This window comes from Lissotriton helveticus, chromosome 2_1 (assembly GCF_964261635.1).
Source record: "Lissotriton helveticus chromosome 2_1, aLisHel1.1, whole genome shotgun sequence".
In the NCBI taxonomy this organism is placed as follows: Eukaryota; Metazoa; Chordata; class Amphibia; order Caudata; family Salamandridae; genus Lissotriton; species Lissotriton helveticus.
The window spans coordinates 2,043,461,975-2,043,479,209 of NC_136059.1; positions in this window are offsets into that span (position 1 = coordinate 2,043,461,975).

Consider the following 17,235-nt stretch of genomic DNA (forward strand, 5'->3'; position numbering starts at 1 on the left):
ATAGTTAGCTGGAAATTTTACTGACATAAAACCATTGAAATTCCCACGTTATAGTTAGTTGGACTCACTATAACTTGCGCGCCTGCAATGCACTGCTGATGACGTCACATATTACATCACTCATGACATGGTCAGTGACATCACTCATGACATCACTGATGACACCATCCTTGTGACAGAGTGACAGACCTCCTTTCAGTGTAATGTAACCCTTGAAACACATATTCAAAAATAGAAACTAAAATGTTCAAAAAAATAGAGATACCCATACCAGTTACAACAACCAATTCAGTAATACCACCATCTATATACACATCCACTCATTCACCAACAGTTCTATATAGTCACTCATACATATATTCACTCATCATATGTAGTGAAACACCTATACATCCTGTTACACACCGACAGTCATCCAAAAGTTACTCACACACATAATCACACATGCAAATAAACTATTGAACATCCATTTATTTGCATATACAGCTATACACACACTACCACCTTACTTCTAAGGAAACTTACACATACTTACTCTCTTAAACAATCACTTATAGAAACACATACTTATTTAAACATGAACTCTTTCAATCTCTCACTCTCACATATACTCATTTATATACATCAATACTCACATATACTAGATTAAAACATATGTAGTTACTGATAAAGACACTAGTGAGACAGTCATTCACTCACTAACACACACATATACACACTCATCCACCCATACAGTCCTGCACATATGCTGTCTTCAAAACACATACAAACAGTGAGTCAGTCATTGATGCATCTATGTGCTAAGTAACACCCCACCAAACCATATGGACACTCATACTGATACTAAAAAAAACATCTAATAACCCATATACACATACATGTAGCTACTCACCAACCCATGCAGCCACTTATACACAAAGTGAAACACTGATACAAACATTTAAATATTTAAACAATACTCGCTAATATATGTATTCACTAGGATACACTTAATAAGCCAGTTAACCAATCAATTTTTTTTTTTAAAAACATCCATTAAGACACTTATTTAAACATTTATTCTTCCATCGACCTTTACATATACATATATAAAACATATTTATTTTTCAGAAAGACACACATTCACTGGATGGTGTCATCAGTGATGTCATGAGTGATGTCACTGACCATGTCATGAGTGATGTAATATGTGACGTCATCAGCAGTGCATTGCAGGCGCGCAAGTTAGAGTGAGTCCAACTAACTATAACGTGGGAATTTCAATGGTTTTATGTCAGTAAAATTTCCAGTTAACTATAACTGGTGTCAAACCTATGGTTTTTTCAGTTATATATATATATATTCACTGAAAAAACCATAGGTTATACACCATATATAGTTAGGAATTAGCATTTAAAAAACCTTATTTTACTCACACAAAACCAATGAAATTCCATATATAGTTAGTTGTACTAACTATATATCACGCACCCGCAATCCACTGCTGATGATGTCACATATTACATCATTCATGACATGGTCAGTGACATCACTGATGACATCACTGATGACATCTCAAATGACATCACTGATGACATCACTGATGACATCTCAAATGACATCACTGATGACATCACTGATGACAACATCCAGTGACTGTATTTTTCTGTAAAGTTAAAATATGTCTTACATATTTATGAATGAGTCGATGTATAAGTGTCTGGACGAAGGATTTAGTAGGTGCATGACTGAATGTATGAGTGAGTGATTAAATGTGTCTCACTGAGTGCATGGGTTAGTGACTAAACTGTCTTAATTTGTGCATCATTATGTCTGTTGTTCTGTAAACTGCTGCATGTGTTGATCAGTAGCTATATGAGTAACTATATAAGTTATTGATTGGTTGCACAAGCATTTGTATGGGAGACTGAGTGTGTGTGTGGGTGGCTGGGAAGTGTATGACTCTGTGCATAGATGTATGGATTCAAAAGTGCATGTTGGAAACAGCTGTATGGGCGGTTGACTGTGTGCATGACTGTATTGGTGAGTGAATAGATATCTCAGTGCTACATGTCAAATTAAGTACATATGTAAAATACAGTACATGTGAGAGTTGACATATATAAATAACTGTGCATAAGAGCCAGTGAATGTGTGAGTGGCTGTATGGATCATTGTGAACTTGTATCCAGGATTGTATAAGTGAGTAAATATGTTTTAGTATATGTTTGAATAAGTAAGGTGTGTTTAACTGTATAGTTAAGGAAACGGAGGTGTGATTGATTGTTTGCATGACTGTCTAGGTGTGTGTGTAACTTCATGGATGAGTGACAATCTGTGAGTCTGTGTTTACACTGAGTGTATCTAAGGTTATATTACAGTCTGAAGAGGTTCATCGTATTATCACATGAATGATTTCATCAGTGATGTCATCAGTGATGTCATTTGAGATGTCATCAGTGATGTCATCAGTGATGTCATTTGAGATGTCATCAGTGATGTCATCAGTGATGTCACTGACCATGTCATGAATGATGTAATATGTGACATCATCAGCAGTGGATTGCGGGTGCGTGATATATAGTTAGTACAACTAACTATATATGGAATTTCATTGGTTTTGTGTGAGTAAAATAAGGTTTTTTAAATGCTAATTCCTAACTATATATGGTGTATAACCTATGGTATTTTCAGTGAATTTCATTGGTTTTTTAATAGCTAATATCAAAACCTTTACAATGTATTATTCTTTAAAAAGAAAAATATTTTTTACATGTTTTTTATACAATTTTTTTTTTATTTTTTTTTGTTTCGCTCCCAGTACGCGTACCGGTTAGCTTCCCGTTAGCTCAATCCGGAGGCGCGACCCGGTACGCGAACTGGTAAACGTTCCTTTTGCGCACCTCTCGCGTTACAAAACAACATCGCGACGCTTCGCGTCAGCATGACGTTTCGCGTTCTCGCGTAATACGTCATATTACGTGCTACGTTAGCGTACCCGGAAGCGCACCGGTACGCGAACCGGAAGCGATCCGCGGCGCGGCGCCGACCGCGTAATGTAAACATAGCAGGTCATGTGACTCGGTAATAACACTTTTCATTGGTTCATTTCACTTTTGGTTTCCTAATGATGTAATACAAGGTCATGTGATCTAAAATGGACACTTTTCATTGGTTTAGAACTTTTGTTTTTCCCAAATGATGAAAAACCCTCCTTCTTTCATCACTCTGACTTTCATCTTGGTGAGAGAAAGACCCTTTATTGATACTTTGTGATGGCTTCATTAGTAGCTTCAGCTGGTGCTAGCCCACCACCTCCACCAAATCCAAGAAAGAGAGGACCACCTGCAGAAGTAATTTTGCAAGAAGAGGAAGAACAGGAAGAGGAGGAAGAGGAGGAACAGCATGAGTTTTTGCCAGAGGAGCCCAGGAGGTACAATCGGAAGGAGAATTATATCTGGCAATTCTACAGAATTCCTGAGGGGCAAAAGAAAGTCAATGCACGTTACGTGTTTTGCCGCATATGCGGCGATAGATTGTCAAGGGGCACTGATAAAAAATATAGTTATGGCAATCATACTATGCATCGGCATATGAGTAGGTGGCACCCAAATAATTATAGTGCTGCCCAGCTACGTGACGAACAACAAAATCCCCTCCCAATGGCAAGAAGATCGGTGGTTCCAGAGGTGTCGGGACCAGAGGCGAGGGAGACGATTGCAAACATCCAAATGTTGTTTGGGCATGTAAAGCAAGTGTGCGTGGAATGTGGCACTTTCATCTGCTACAGAGAAAGTAGCATCACTTTGATTTTGCGAGCAATTCAAAATCATATTAATGTTTGTACAAGACGCACCAAAAAATAAATTCTTTTTTTTTTTTTTTGCTCCTGTTGAGCCCTTTATAATGGATCGTTTTTGTTTCCCCCCCCCCCAAAAAAACCAAATTTTTTTTAAAAATGTTCAGAAAATACAAAAAAAGTAAAAAAATGTTCAAAAAATACTAAAAAAAATATAAAACAACAAAAACATAAAAAAAAAAGTTCTTTTCAGAACTAACTCCCCATTATAAAAAAATTGGTAGAATATTTGGAACTCTGCCAACCTCTATTTCTCTTAGTTCGCTCCCGGAGCGCTACCCGGTACGCGTACCGGAAGCTAACCAAAAAAAATATTTTTAAAAAAAAAGAACAGTAAGTATAAGGTAAGCAAACAGACAGTTATGTTAAAAGAAAGACAGCTCTAGGGAGTAAACTAAGGATACTGTTACCTACAATCCACTGCTGATGATGTGACATATTACATCATTCATGACATGGTCAGTAACATCAACAGCAGTGGATTGTGGGTAACAGTATCCTTAGTTTACTCCCTATAGCTGTCTTTCTTTTAACATAACTGTCTGTTTCCTTCCCTTATAGTTACTGTTCTTTTTTAAAAAACATTTTTTTGATCAGTCATAAACAGTGACATTAATAGAAACAGAGAGAGTGAACAAGAGTGAAGAACTATGGTCCTCCTCAGCCACCCTCAGAAAACCAAGGGGGTCAAGATACATCTACCGTGCCCCCTTCTACCCATTCTGAACATTATTTGCCCTCCATCTTGTATCTTGATTCGACCGAAACACAAAATGGTGGACTGCCATAACGCTGCTGGTTTGCGAACCGGGCAACTTCCCGGGAAGCGGTCCAAAAAAAAAAAAAGTTGGGAAAGTAATTCACAGACACTAAGAGTAATAGAGATGGAGTGAGTGAACAAGACTGAGGAACTATGAGAACAGAGGGACTGAGAAAAAGAGTGGAAGGAGTTGAGTAAATAGGTAATAGAGAAAGGAATGAGGAAAGTAGCAAAGGCAGGAAACTGAGGATTAAAGAAGTGAAGCAGTGGATCTAATAGTAGGTGAATGTGATAGAAATGTAACGAAAAGAGTACAACTATTTACCTTGTAATTGCCGTTAAATTAATCACATTTTATTTCTATACTTTCAATCTGTGAAAGAGAGAACCAACATTTGAAAAAAATTAAAATATGTATTTAAAAATTACAAAAGACAAGGGAAAATATTGAAGGACAAATAGTTTTTCAATAACTTTGACACTGACAGAAGCTTCTGCTTCTCCAGGTCCTCTACACAATCCTAAAGATATACATTTTAAACTAACAGTATCTTGATGCAGATGAAGTGAGGCCTATCTTAAAACATGGTGCATCTTTTGCATTGCTCTTGTTTCAGAAAAGTGTCGCTTCAGTATGCCAATAACATGTCTCCTATCCAGAGATTTGTTTGAGGTGAGGCCTACTCAGAGTTCAAGATGAGATTTACACTTGTTGAAGTGTACAGAGGAGATAATATCTGTGAAAGTCTACTAATGAAGTGAGTCATGTCCACTGCACTCTTCAACAAAGTAGAAACCTCCTATGTTTCCCTGGACAGACCTAAACTTGATCTGCACAATGTGATTCGTAATGATAGGAAACACAGGTGATGTAATTGAAATATGTGCAATTTATTTTGCTCATTTCACAATCACATCACTTGTGTTTCCTTTGCTTAGGTATGTCATTGTGCAGATGTAGTCCAGCATATGAAAGAATACGTAGAAGTGCAGCACTGCATACAATAAATTTAACACTTACAGAAAACTCACCTTCTCCATGCCTCCTACACAGTTCTACATATACATCATAAATGCAAACAGTACAGAATTAATTATACATGTTAAATGGTTTATTTTTGCTGTTCTCAGAATGTATCAAAATTCACTAAAAACAGTGACTTGAAGGTATTCATCATGTAACAGCGGGGAAAAAAAAACACAATCAAAATGATTGTGTTTAAAAAACCCATACAACATCAGAAATTAAAATTCAGAACTCCTTAAAGTTAACTTACTTTCCATGACGTCCAAGGATGTCCTATGAACAGCTTACACTCTTTTGTGCTGTTATTACTTTCAGCCCGCCACTTTCTGAAAGAAAACCTCCATCGTTTTTAAAAACACGTTACATGCAATAAATGACTTCTTGCTCTCTACCACTATTTTCCACAAGGCCAAATCTAGTCAGAGATATTTATAACTCTTGGATTTCTTGTAAGCCAATCCCATCATTTGGCATTTCCGCAACTTTCAGAATTAAAATGTTGAAGATCATTTTCACAATCCTGGAATAGTAATATCTTCCCCTTCTTGCTCAGTCATGTTCTACATTTCCTATGACACTGATACTGCTTAATATGAAGCAGACTTACACTACCTCTATGAGTACTACAATTATTTAATTCTCTACATCACTTTTAATCACAAAGCAATGTAAAACAGTAGACAGCATTGCAGACTTACATTCCCTCTACTCCATGTTTTGATTGGCTGCTTCAATTAGCTTATGAAAAGAAACAGTTTTTCTGAACTCATTTAAAGTGCACATACATCTCCATGATGTCCAATCCTATGATTAGAAGTTATGTCTCTGAACTACACTTATCCTCAAGGCCAAATTGTGTAGGAGCCATTAGAACTTCTTGAAATTCCACAGATCATATCCCGAGATTATTTTCCTAAAATTTTGGTTTTAAAAACACCAGGTAAGAGTTTTTAAGGTCATACGGCAATTTTTTTTTGAAAATTAAAACAGAATCATTGCAGAATGACCAGCCATTTCTAGACTTTAAATAAGCTGTGTAATGTCCTGATGATATTGAAGGGCCGTCATGATATATAATTGCTGTAGTTACAAAAGTCCTTCCTGATATTGACAACTGCGAAGCTACAAAATTTTTTATTAAAGTTGTCAATTTTGTTCCATCAGGCCTACATCGTTGGAACATTAAAATGACGTACTGGCCATATGTTCGTATAAATAATGTGGACATCATTTCAGATTTACATTGGCTACACTCCATGTTGTGATTAGCAGCTTTTACTAGCTTATTAAAGGAGACTGATTTACTGTCTGGCAAAGTTAAATATATAAATCTTTCTGAGTCTACACTAGTAGTACTTGATACCATACAGTTCTCGCAGTCATGCTGCCATTGATAAGAAAGCCCAAACAGCTGATCTACATCTACACCTTCAGCATGTAATACATCAAGCATATACATTAAAAACTCCTGACAATCTTGCTGAATATTTTGAGAGAATTGTGTTTGGCCTGAACATCTATCTAACAGATTTCTAATTTCAGACACACTTTCTATGTTTCTTCTATCAGTGGTACATTTCTCTAACACAGAATTTAACAAACTGCAAAATCTTTGATCAGAATTGACCACAATCTCTTCTTTTACATTTTTTAGAGAAAACAAAACATTAATTACTACATTAGCATAGCAGTTGACACCAGAACTGTTTTCAAACTGAAAACCAACAACATCTTCAACAGAATCCTCTTTGTTTCTGCTTGTAATTTTAGGTTCATTCACTTTTTGTCTTTTTGCTACAACCTCTCCAGTATTGTTCTCATTTCTTCGTTTCCGGCCTACCAGACGTTTCTCAAACAAAGGAAACTGAGGCAAATGTGGCGCATACTCTCTTCTTAACCTATTGTATTCCTTAACACAATCTAGATCTGCACAAATGTTTCTGACATCACACTCAATCAAGTACAATCCCGATAAAGTTCTAACTCGTGACAATGCCACATATGCCATACCCTCCTTGAACACAGAACTGCCAATATTCACCAATGCAGTGTCTACACTTAAACCTTGCGATTTATGAATTGTCACCGCATATGCCAAGCAAACAGGGAACTGCTTACGGCGAACATATAAGTCTTTTACAAGCAAAAATCTAGCAGAACAACGAGCAATTAGCTGTACTTCCTCAATGCCATCAAATTTAATTTTTAAAAATTCAATTCCATCTCTATTTCTGTATTTCACAAAATCAACAACATTACCCATTGATCCATTTACCAGACCTCTTTCAACATGTAAATTCCTTCTTAAAATTATACGGCAGTTCAAGCACACATTCAGAGTCTTTTCAAAACCTGCAGTTTTAGATATACTCTTCTCTAATGAATCCAATTTTGTTTTCAGATTCTCAGACAAAATAATTGTTGATCCCATATGCTCTACTCTATCAATAGCTTCCACTTTCACAATCTCTTGCTTTTCTAAATGCAACATTTTGTTGTTAAATTTGGCACATTCTGCAAGAGTTGGCATCAAACATATTCCAGATTTCTTATCAGTAATTTTCTGAAAAATATTCTCAGGCACAACATCTTGTTCTGGATATAAATTTGACAGTAATCGTGCATGTAAAGCTTCTTTCCCATGCTCGGTCACTTTTCCAATTCTAACATCTTGTAGAATAGTCTTGTAAACTTCATCCTTTGCCTGACGCATATTTTCATGCAGTTCAGCATAATTGAAGTTTAACCATATATTGACGTTGCCAATGCTGCCTAGGCACTTCCTGGTATCTTCATGCGTGAGCATTTTGAACACAGGTTGCCCTTTCACTGGTGTCAGCTGCAGAAGATCTCCGAAAACAATGATGTGTTTGCCACCAAATAACACATCATACTCTGTTTTGAGAACTTCTTGCATCCTCAAATGCACAAAGGCAAGCATGACATTGGAAACCATGCTTACTTCGTCAATGATAAGAAGTTTCATTTTCCTCAAGATTCTTGAAACTTCAAAACAAGCATCTCCAGATAGCTTGTGATATTCTAATTTGTTGTCATGCTCCACTGGCAGCATCAGTAAACGATGTAAAGTAATCCCTTTAATATTATGTGCTGCCAGTCCAGTTGGAGCAGTGACAACACAAGACAGCGATGACTCTGTCCTTTCTTGCAAATAGCATGAAATTGCTTTAATGAGGAAACTTTTTCCAGTTCCCGCTTCTCCACTCACGTACAGTCGGACAGGCTTCAACGACGTACATGAGCACTCTTTCTTATCATGACTTAATCCATGATCAATTTGCATGGTAACTTCGTCATATATTTTCCTCTGCTCAACGTTGAGTTGCCTTTCCAACTCTTCTAAGTTAACCGCATCCTCTTGAGCATGTGCCATGGCTCTTTCCACCTCATTCATAGCAGTGGCAGCTTCATTTTCAATAAGAGGTCCTCCTAGTGGATCCTGACTCAATGAAGCAGAACTCTGACTGTCCTGAGAACTGTCTCTGGCAATCTCGGCTGCAATCGTTGCTTCCTGCTCAATTTCCGCATTCAACATTTCTACATATTTGGGAAAAGCAGGACATTCTATGGTCTCCTTGGCGGCATTGAAAGAGTCTTCATAACAGAGGAAATCTCCAAGCAGTTCCTCTTCTGCACGCCAAGGCTTGAAAAGTTGCAAAAGTGCTAAATAGAAAAACTCCTTTTTTTCAGGAGATTCGCCACTCAATTTTCGATGGTTTATCAAGTGGCATTTTCTTTGCTTGACCAGACATCCCTCACTTCCTATTACAGCATACACTCCTTTCTCAGTATCTTCTTTGATGTTCCTCTTGAACATGTAATTTTGCAGAACCTCATACAGACAAACATTCTCTAGGTGACTGCTTCGATTTGGATAATATGTATCCAACATGTTTGTCTTCAAAATGTCGGTACTGTTTGGCTCCTTTTCCGCCAAATACTCAATTTCCCGCACAGGTTTGAGAACTCGATTACGCGTTGCAGCAAGACCAAGACTCGCCCAAACGATACTCCTGGACTTGGCATAGAGACTTGCTGAAGACAACCGGTCAGAACATTCGTACGCTCCGATTTCTCGATGCGACAACATCTTCAGACTGAAACTGTTTAACTTCTTGCTGAGGCTCTTTTCATGGGAAATGTCCTCCCACATATCCTTCAATTCTGTCTTCTCTTTTTTGGTGATGTAAGACGTCACATACCGAGCCACAGCCATACAGTTATCAGCCACAAACTGTATATCCATGTTAGCATTCCACATGGACAAAATCACCGGGTTGTAGTCGTTGATGTACTTGGACTCTTCGTTCCTCTTCAAATTGTAAGTGTTTTTAGGTGATTTCTTCATCACATTATGTCGCAGCGAAGACATCAAACTGTTTACTCTTCCTTTAGAAATCACCGGTCGTGGAAAGCCGAAACGACATTTGGTGTAGAACTTGTCTTTCTTTCGGAATTTACGACGGCAGTACTTTCCACATCGATGGCTTTGGAAACGCAGAACTTTTTCTCTTAGGCTTTTCTTCTCCTTTGCGTTTGGAACAGCACACGTAGAATACTGTTGGATGAAACTCATCACTGAGTCTTCTGGATCCGTTCCAAATTTAGGTGCATCCTTGATCCACAGCAACATATGTATATGAGGAGCACCTCTTGCTTGGTACTCCTTTCTCCAGAAGAAATCCAACACCTCTCCAAGAGGTGGATTCTTCTTATTCATGATGAAAGACATCATAGCTTCAAATCTATGATTGAAGTACCTACATACATTGACTGGATCCAAAGAGCACAGTTCTCCGGGTGTCTTGAATTCGATGTTTTCTACGTTAGCATTTGCCTCTCGTAGAAATTCAAGTAAGTCTTCCCAGCCATACTCGGCACAGCTCAGAGTGAGGAACCATGTGGGAGTACCTAAGTTCCTCAGCATACATTTTAAATCACCATGACGACGGTACCAGTACTCATTAGTACCACGCTGACACGCCATGAGATTAATCAGGTGAGAATCCAAAATACTATCTTGGACATTCACTTTATCCATAAAATCACTTGCCGAGATGTTTTGCATGTGTATACCACTTTTCAAGATGTGGTTCACTGCATATGACAGTCCAGACAGATCGCTTTCAAACAGGAGATGAAACAAATAAGGAATGCATTGTCGAAACCTAGCATCTCCTGCATACAATCGCAAAGTCCGGTATTCAGAAGCAGGAATTTGATGAGGTCGCTCATCATATCTTCCTCCCTGACCTGTTGGAAAAAGCTGTGGGAAACACCGAGCTTCCAAACTTTCCTCCCAAACACTAATGGGACTCCCTTTGGCTTGTTTCATTTGAAACAACTCAATAGCATTCCCCATGACTTCCTTTGAATGCAAAGGATGAACACTATAATGTTCATATATTTCCTCACTAGTAGAGGGTTCTACTTTCTCAATTTGACCAGTACACAAATCGCTATCCTCTTCCTCACTTACTTCCTCTTCTGCAACATATACATTCTTATAGTATTTATTATTTTTTTTCAAATACAATGTTGCCTTTTTAACTTTCCTAACATCTACTAAATCTTGCCATATTTTCTTATTCTTTGTCGGAACCCCATTAACTAAGATAACCAGAGGTTCCTCTTCCACTTTTTCTACTCCAATTGTGTTAATGTTTTTCTTGAAATCTAGAGGCAAATAAACAACTCTTCCCTTTAATCCTCTCTGTAAATCTGATGGAGGCAATTTCCCTGTCTTTGGCTCCATTCTTACAATAGCCTGAAAGGGATGGATACTTTGAATCAAAATAGATTCATAAGTATTTAAGTCCTTCAATTCAGAAGGAATCTCAACCAATTCCAGATTATTATGAACTGCTCTAGCAGGCATCTGGTTTTGTTTTAATTTGTTACAACAATAAGTACACACACGTTGATCCAATCCCAAATCAAAACAATTTTCTACCATCAAGTATGTTGCAAAATCCTTCCATTCACTATTATTTTCCCTTTCACTTTTTGCATATAAATCCACTAACTTAGTCTGATTCTTATAATAAGTGCGTCTACAACACACACAAGTGAAATTAGGCCTCTCACTTGATTTCATGTCAAACGTCGCAATTTCCCTCTGGAAATTATCTGTACTGGAAACCTGTACACTATCTTCCAAATGACCCTCTACTTCTTGCTCAATTTCAACATTCTCCTCTTTACTTCCAAAGTAACAAAACTCAATTTCTTCACATATATTCTTCACATCTATTTCAGAACCATGCAAAAGAGCAGCGCATAATTGTTTCAGCATAATTGCTGGACTCTTAGCATAATACAACAGTCTAACTAACTTCCTCACTTTGTTATGATGCACTGCTAGCATCCTGAAATGATGAAAAACACTCTGGCATACTCTCCTGGAAAGACAAGCCAGTGAATGACCATGCAAACCTGTCACTTCTCTCACTCTGCAAGGATCTAATTCTTGCAACAACCTTATTTTCTGCTTCAAACTTTTCTTGTTAAATGTCCGTACAAAATCACAAAGCAAATTGATGGAATCCTGTCGCACACTGCAAATACTACTACACTTCCAGGTGTACACAGGACCCTTAGCACGTCTTCCTAAAACCTCATTACCTAACAACTCTTCTGCCTCTGTTGTCACAAGTTTTTCTTTTTCAACTGGACAACCATCTTTCACTTCATAAGCACGACCACTGATGTCAACTGCATGCACCAAATCATTATCCTGGAAATAACTCTCTTCATTAAAAAATGCCTCACAGCTTGAACTATGTATCCATTCTCCAGAAAAAACTTCACAAAAATTACTACGATTAACTATTCTCTTCCATCTACTATTTCTTTTGAAATCAAAAATTGCCTTGTTTAGCTTCCTAATTCTATTGATTATCAAAATAAATAACTTACGTTTAATTTCAAAAGCCTGATCAATAACTTTCTCAACTTTTTTTTTTCTCCTATAAAAAACTAATTTCTGTTGACCTTTCTTAATATTTTTTAACAAATTGCCAATTATCCTGTTACGGAACATTCGTTTACGAATCTCCGTAAACTGTTGTTTCCTTCTACTATCATGCACAGATTTATCTCTTGCTCTAGCAGTAACATTTTCATTTGTCCTTTTCTTTCCATTTGATTTACTTGTCATGTTATGGATTGAAACATTTTCTGTACTAATATTTTTTTTATTAGAAATATTTCTTATGAAATATTTAGAGCTCTTACCCGGTGCTTTCTTCATGGCTTGAGAAATCTTTTTGTTAGAGGACTGCTGCATTTTTTTTTTCTCCTGCTGTCTTTGACGTTTTGCAGCCTTCATCTCTCTTATTTTTGTAGGCATAGTTGAATCTGAGGAAAAATATAATAAAAATGTTATTAAACATTATTATCAAACAGTAAATCAGTAATAGTGATCAAAAACATAACACACTACTTGACATTTTAAATAGAAGATTTTTTAGTCCTTGCAAATTTACAATACAGAAATAGCAGAAAAGAAATGAGATTTATATTTATGTTACCTATGCTATTTTATATGTGAATCTGATCTAATTTTATGAGCATATTTTAATATTTTATTGAAGACACTACACATAACCTGTTTTTGAAGGTGTCTTTATTTTTAAATTAAACGGTTTACCTTTTTACTTTTTATTGATTATAAATTTTAAAAATAAATGTTTATAATTCCAAAGGCTCAAGCAGGTCAGCTTCCCATCCTATATCATATAATTCGGACAAATCTGCATCCTCATCACGCTCTTCTTCATCCTCAGGATTTAAATCATCCAATGGATCAACATCCACTGATGTTTCAATTACAAGTTCAATGATGAGGTCAAAATCAACTGATTGCAGATTGTCGCTCATGTTGAGGTTGTCTTTATCTTTAAAGAAAGACAACAACAATGAGATGTTGCAGAGTAAGAGACAAATCTCACAGATTATAATAGTAAAATTATTTAACAAGAGTAACATTTTGCAGCTATTATTTAGCCATGTCCAGCGATGCTGAGCAGGTGAAGCCTATGTCTAATTTTTCACTGAACAGGACTCATCTGTTCTTAACCTTGGATAAGCCTCAACGACTCTGTGTCCCCTGCACATACTCAAATGTTAAAGTGCAGATTTATATTAAATGGCACATCCCCAGGCATGCACCAGTTAATGTGCACCACTGCTTTACCACCCATGGTGTGCCGCATTTACAATCAGATAGGAGAAAGCTGCTTCAAAACCCTGCGCCTGCTTGAAGCTGGCATAGGTCTTGACGCAGCATTGTATAGATGGGGCACCCCTGATCCTTGCTGGAGCTGCATCGCGCTTGCGATGCAGCTCCAGCAATGCGCCACCTTTACGGCACAGATGCGTCACGCATCTGTGCCTTTTTTGCCCCATGCTGCGCCGCATTGTAAATGCAGCACACCATGGGTGGCGGAACAGTGGCGCAGGATGACTGTCACATCCCTGGGGATGCGCCACTCATCATAAATCTATCCCTAAGCTTCTTATCTTGTTACAGATGAACTGCCATATGTATCATCAAAATATTTTACATATTATAAATAGCAAATTTTAAGGAATAAATAGCAATTCTTTACTATTCCTAATTTGCAATGAGCAAATTGCTAATTGCAAATTACCCATTCATTTCCATAGGCTAGGAGGCTCATAGGAATTAATGTTGCAAGTTGTGATTAGCAATTAGCTCATCACAAAATAGGATTTTTTTCAAGCGTGCAGGGGTATCTCAAGAACACCCTGCTGCACCCCTGAAAAAGAAATTTGGGAGCACATGGCACACCTACATGCCCTAATGGCATGTATGGGCGTCATATGGGACCTTTTTTTTTTTTTAAAAAAAAATGCTTTTTGAAAAGAATTCGCAAATTACCACAAACTAGAAGTTGGTGGTAGTTTCCAAATCCTTAATATCATTTTTTACATATTTTTTTTTGATACATTGCATTTAAGGAATCACAAATTTTGAATTATTGACATTTTAAGTAATTTCCACATGTGCACTGTTTTCTAAATATAATTTGAAAATCGTTTTTGGGGAAAAGTAATGGTTTGCAAATTTATGACAAGGACATAATGGTGTATGCTTCTCTATAAGGCATTTCAGTATCTCTAATGTCATTTTTCCCATATTACATTATAAGACCTTTCCCCATGAAGCACATTCCTTGTAAATATGCTCCCACCAGTGCATTGCAAATTTAGATTTTGACTGTTTCAGACACATAGCCATGTTGAAAGTGACCCAAAAAAATTGCAAACGTTTTAAAAAAAAACATTCATGTGTCTTAATGACATTTTAAGTCATTTCCCCATGGACAATGTTTTCTAAGTGGCACAAAAGAGGTATACACCTATCATAAATCTGTCCCTAGCATTATAAATGATTAAATCAGGATGACAATAAGATGTGGCCTATCCAGAGGTTTGTTTAAGGTGAGGCCTACTCAGGATTGCAGATTAAAGTTATGCTTGATGAAGAATACAGAGGAGATAATTTATTGTAAAGGCCTACCAATGAAGTAAGTGATTTCTACTTCATTGCACCAGTCATCATAAATGTATCCATAAGCTTCTTATCTTGTTAGACATCAACCGCCATATGTATCATATAACTATTTAGCATTTCCAAAAAAGCGAATTTTAAGGAATAAATAGCGATTCTTTACCATTCCAAATTTGTTTGAGAAAATTGCTAATTGCAAATTACCCATTCATTTCCATGGGCTAGGAGGCTCATATAAATGAAGGTGCAATTTGCGATTAACAATTTGCTCATCACAAATTAGGAATTTATTCCAAAAGTGCAGGGGTGTCTCAAGAACACCCTGCTGCAACCCTGAAAAAGAAATTTGGGGGCATATGGCGAACATAAATTTTAACAACATTCCTTTACCTCAAAAACGATTTTCAAATCATAACTTCAAAACACTACACATGGGAAAATTACTTAAATTGTCCTTAAGACACATAAAAGCGTTTTTTGATTGGCTTTCCTGCATGGTAGGGTCACTTTTAACATGGCTATGTAACATAAACATTCAAAATCAAAATTTTCAATGTACAGGTGGGAGCATATTTACAAGCAATTTGCGCCACAAAGAAAGGTCTGACATTAAAATGGGAAAAATAACATCAGGGACAGTCAATTGCCTTATAAAGAACCATACACCATTATGTCCTTCTCATGAATTTAAAAACAATTCCTTTTTCCCAAAAACGATTTTCAAATCATAATTTCAAAAAACTGCACATGAGAAAATGACTTAAAATGTCATTGAAACACATGAAAGCGTTTTTTTATTGGCTTTCCTGCATGGTTGGTTCACTTTTATCATGGCTATGTAACACAAACATTGATAATTAAAATTTTCATGCACATGTAAGAGCATATTTACAAGCAATTTGCGCCACAGAGAAAGGTCTTACACTAAAATGAGAAAAATAACATCAAGGACAGTCAATTGCCTTATAAAGAACCATACACCATTATATCCTTGTCATGAATTTAAAAACAATTCCTTTTCCACAAAAACGATTTTCAAATCATAATTTCTAAACACTGCACATCAGAAAATGACTTAAAATGTCATTAAAACACATGAAATCATTTTTTGATTGGCTTTCCAGCATGGTTGCGTCACTTTTAACATGGCTATATAACAAAAACATTCAAAATCAAAATTTTCCATGCACATGTGAGAGCATATTTACAAGCAAATTGCGCCACATAAATCATAATTTTCTCCTTAAAGCACACTATTCTCTATCTAAAGTAAAGAAATATTTTCTCACCTTAGCAAATACTTTGAGTTTGAAAACAGTCTAAGAAACACACCAATTTGTCTTCAGCAGAGCAAAAGGTATGCACTCCAGAGTCTGCAGCTATCAAAAGCACAGAAATGGTGTAATTCTTCACACATATTTCTCATGTCACCCAATCAAAACTCTTCCCTCACTTTTTTTCAAATGAAAACCCTTCCCCCTCTGCCCTTTCTGCCTATTTTCCATAGCAACCACCTCTTGGAGAAACTCTGGTGTTTGCAAATTCACACAACAATGTTGCAATTGAACTCTGAACTCTCAGTGCACCTGCATATCCAGTGCTTTCTTTCATTTAATGATTTTTTATTGACCACTCAAAATACATCTTTCAAACAACACATCTGTACACCCTAACTTTCTGTTTTCATCAATTAAAATCCACCAATCACTGTTACTACTTCATGAACACAGAAACTCCACAGTTTTTTTCATTTCAAACTCACATTTTTTCAACTGCCATTTCATTGCCACACTTCATCTGACTGCAGGAGAACCTTCTCTCACCATGTTTTCTGTCTGGATTGTTGGTCATAGTTATATTCACTGGGCTCAAAGGTACGTTGAAAGCAGGAATTTACCTAACCTCAATTTACAAGATGTGGAAATTAAGTGGTTTGGCCACAGAGGATTAAAATGTCACCAATTGATACCATTGGTGAAAACCTTTATGCATTTGCCAAAACCTGACCTGTTAATTGTGCACTGTGGAGGTAATGACTTGGGCACTTTGAC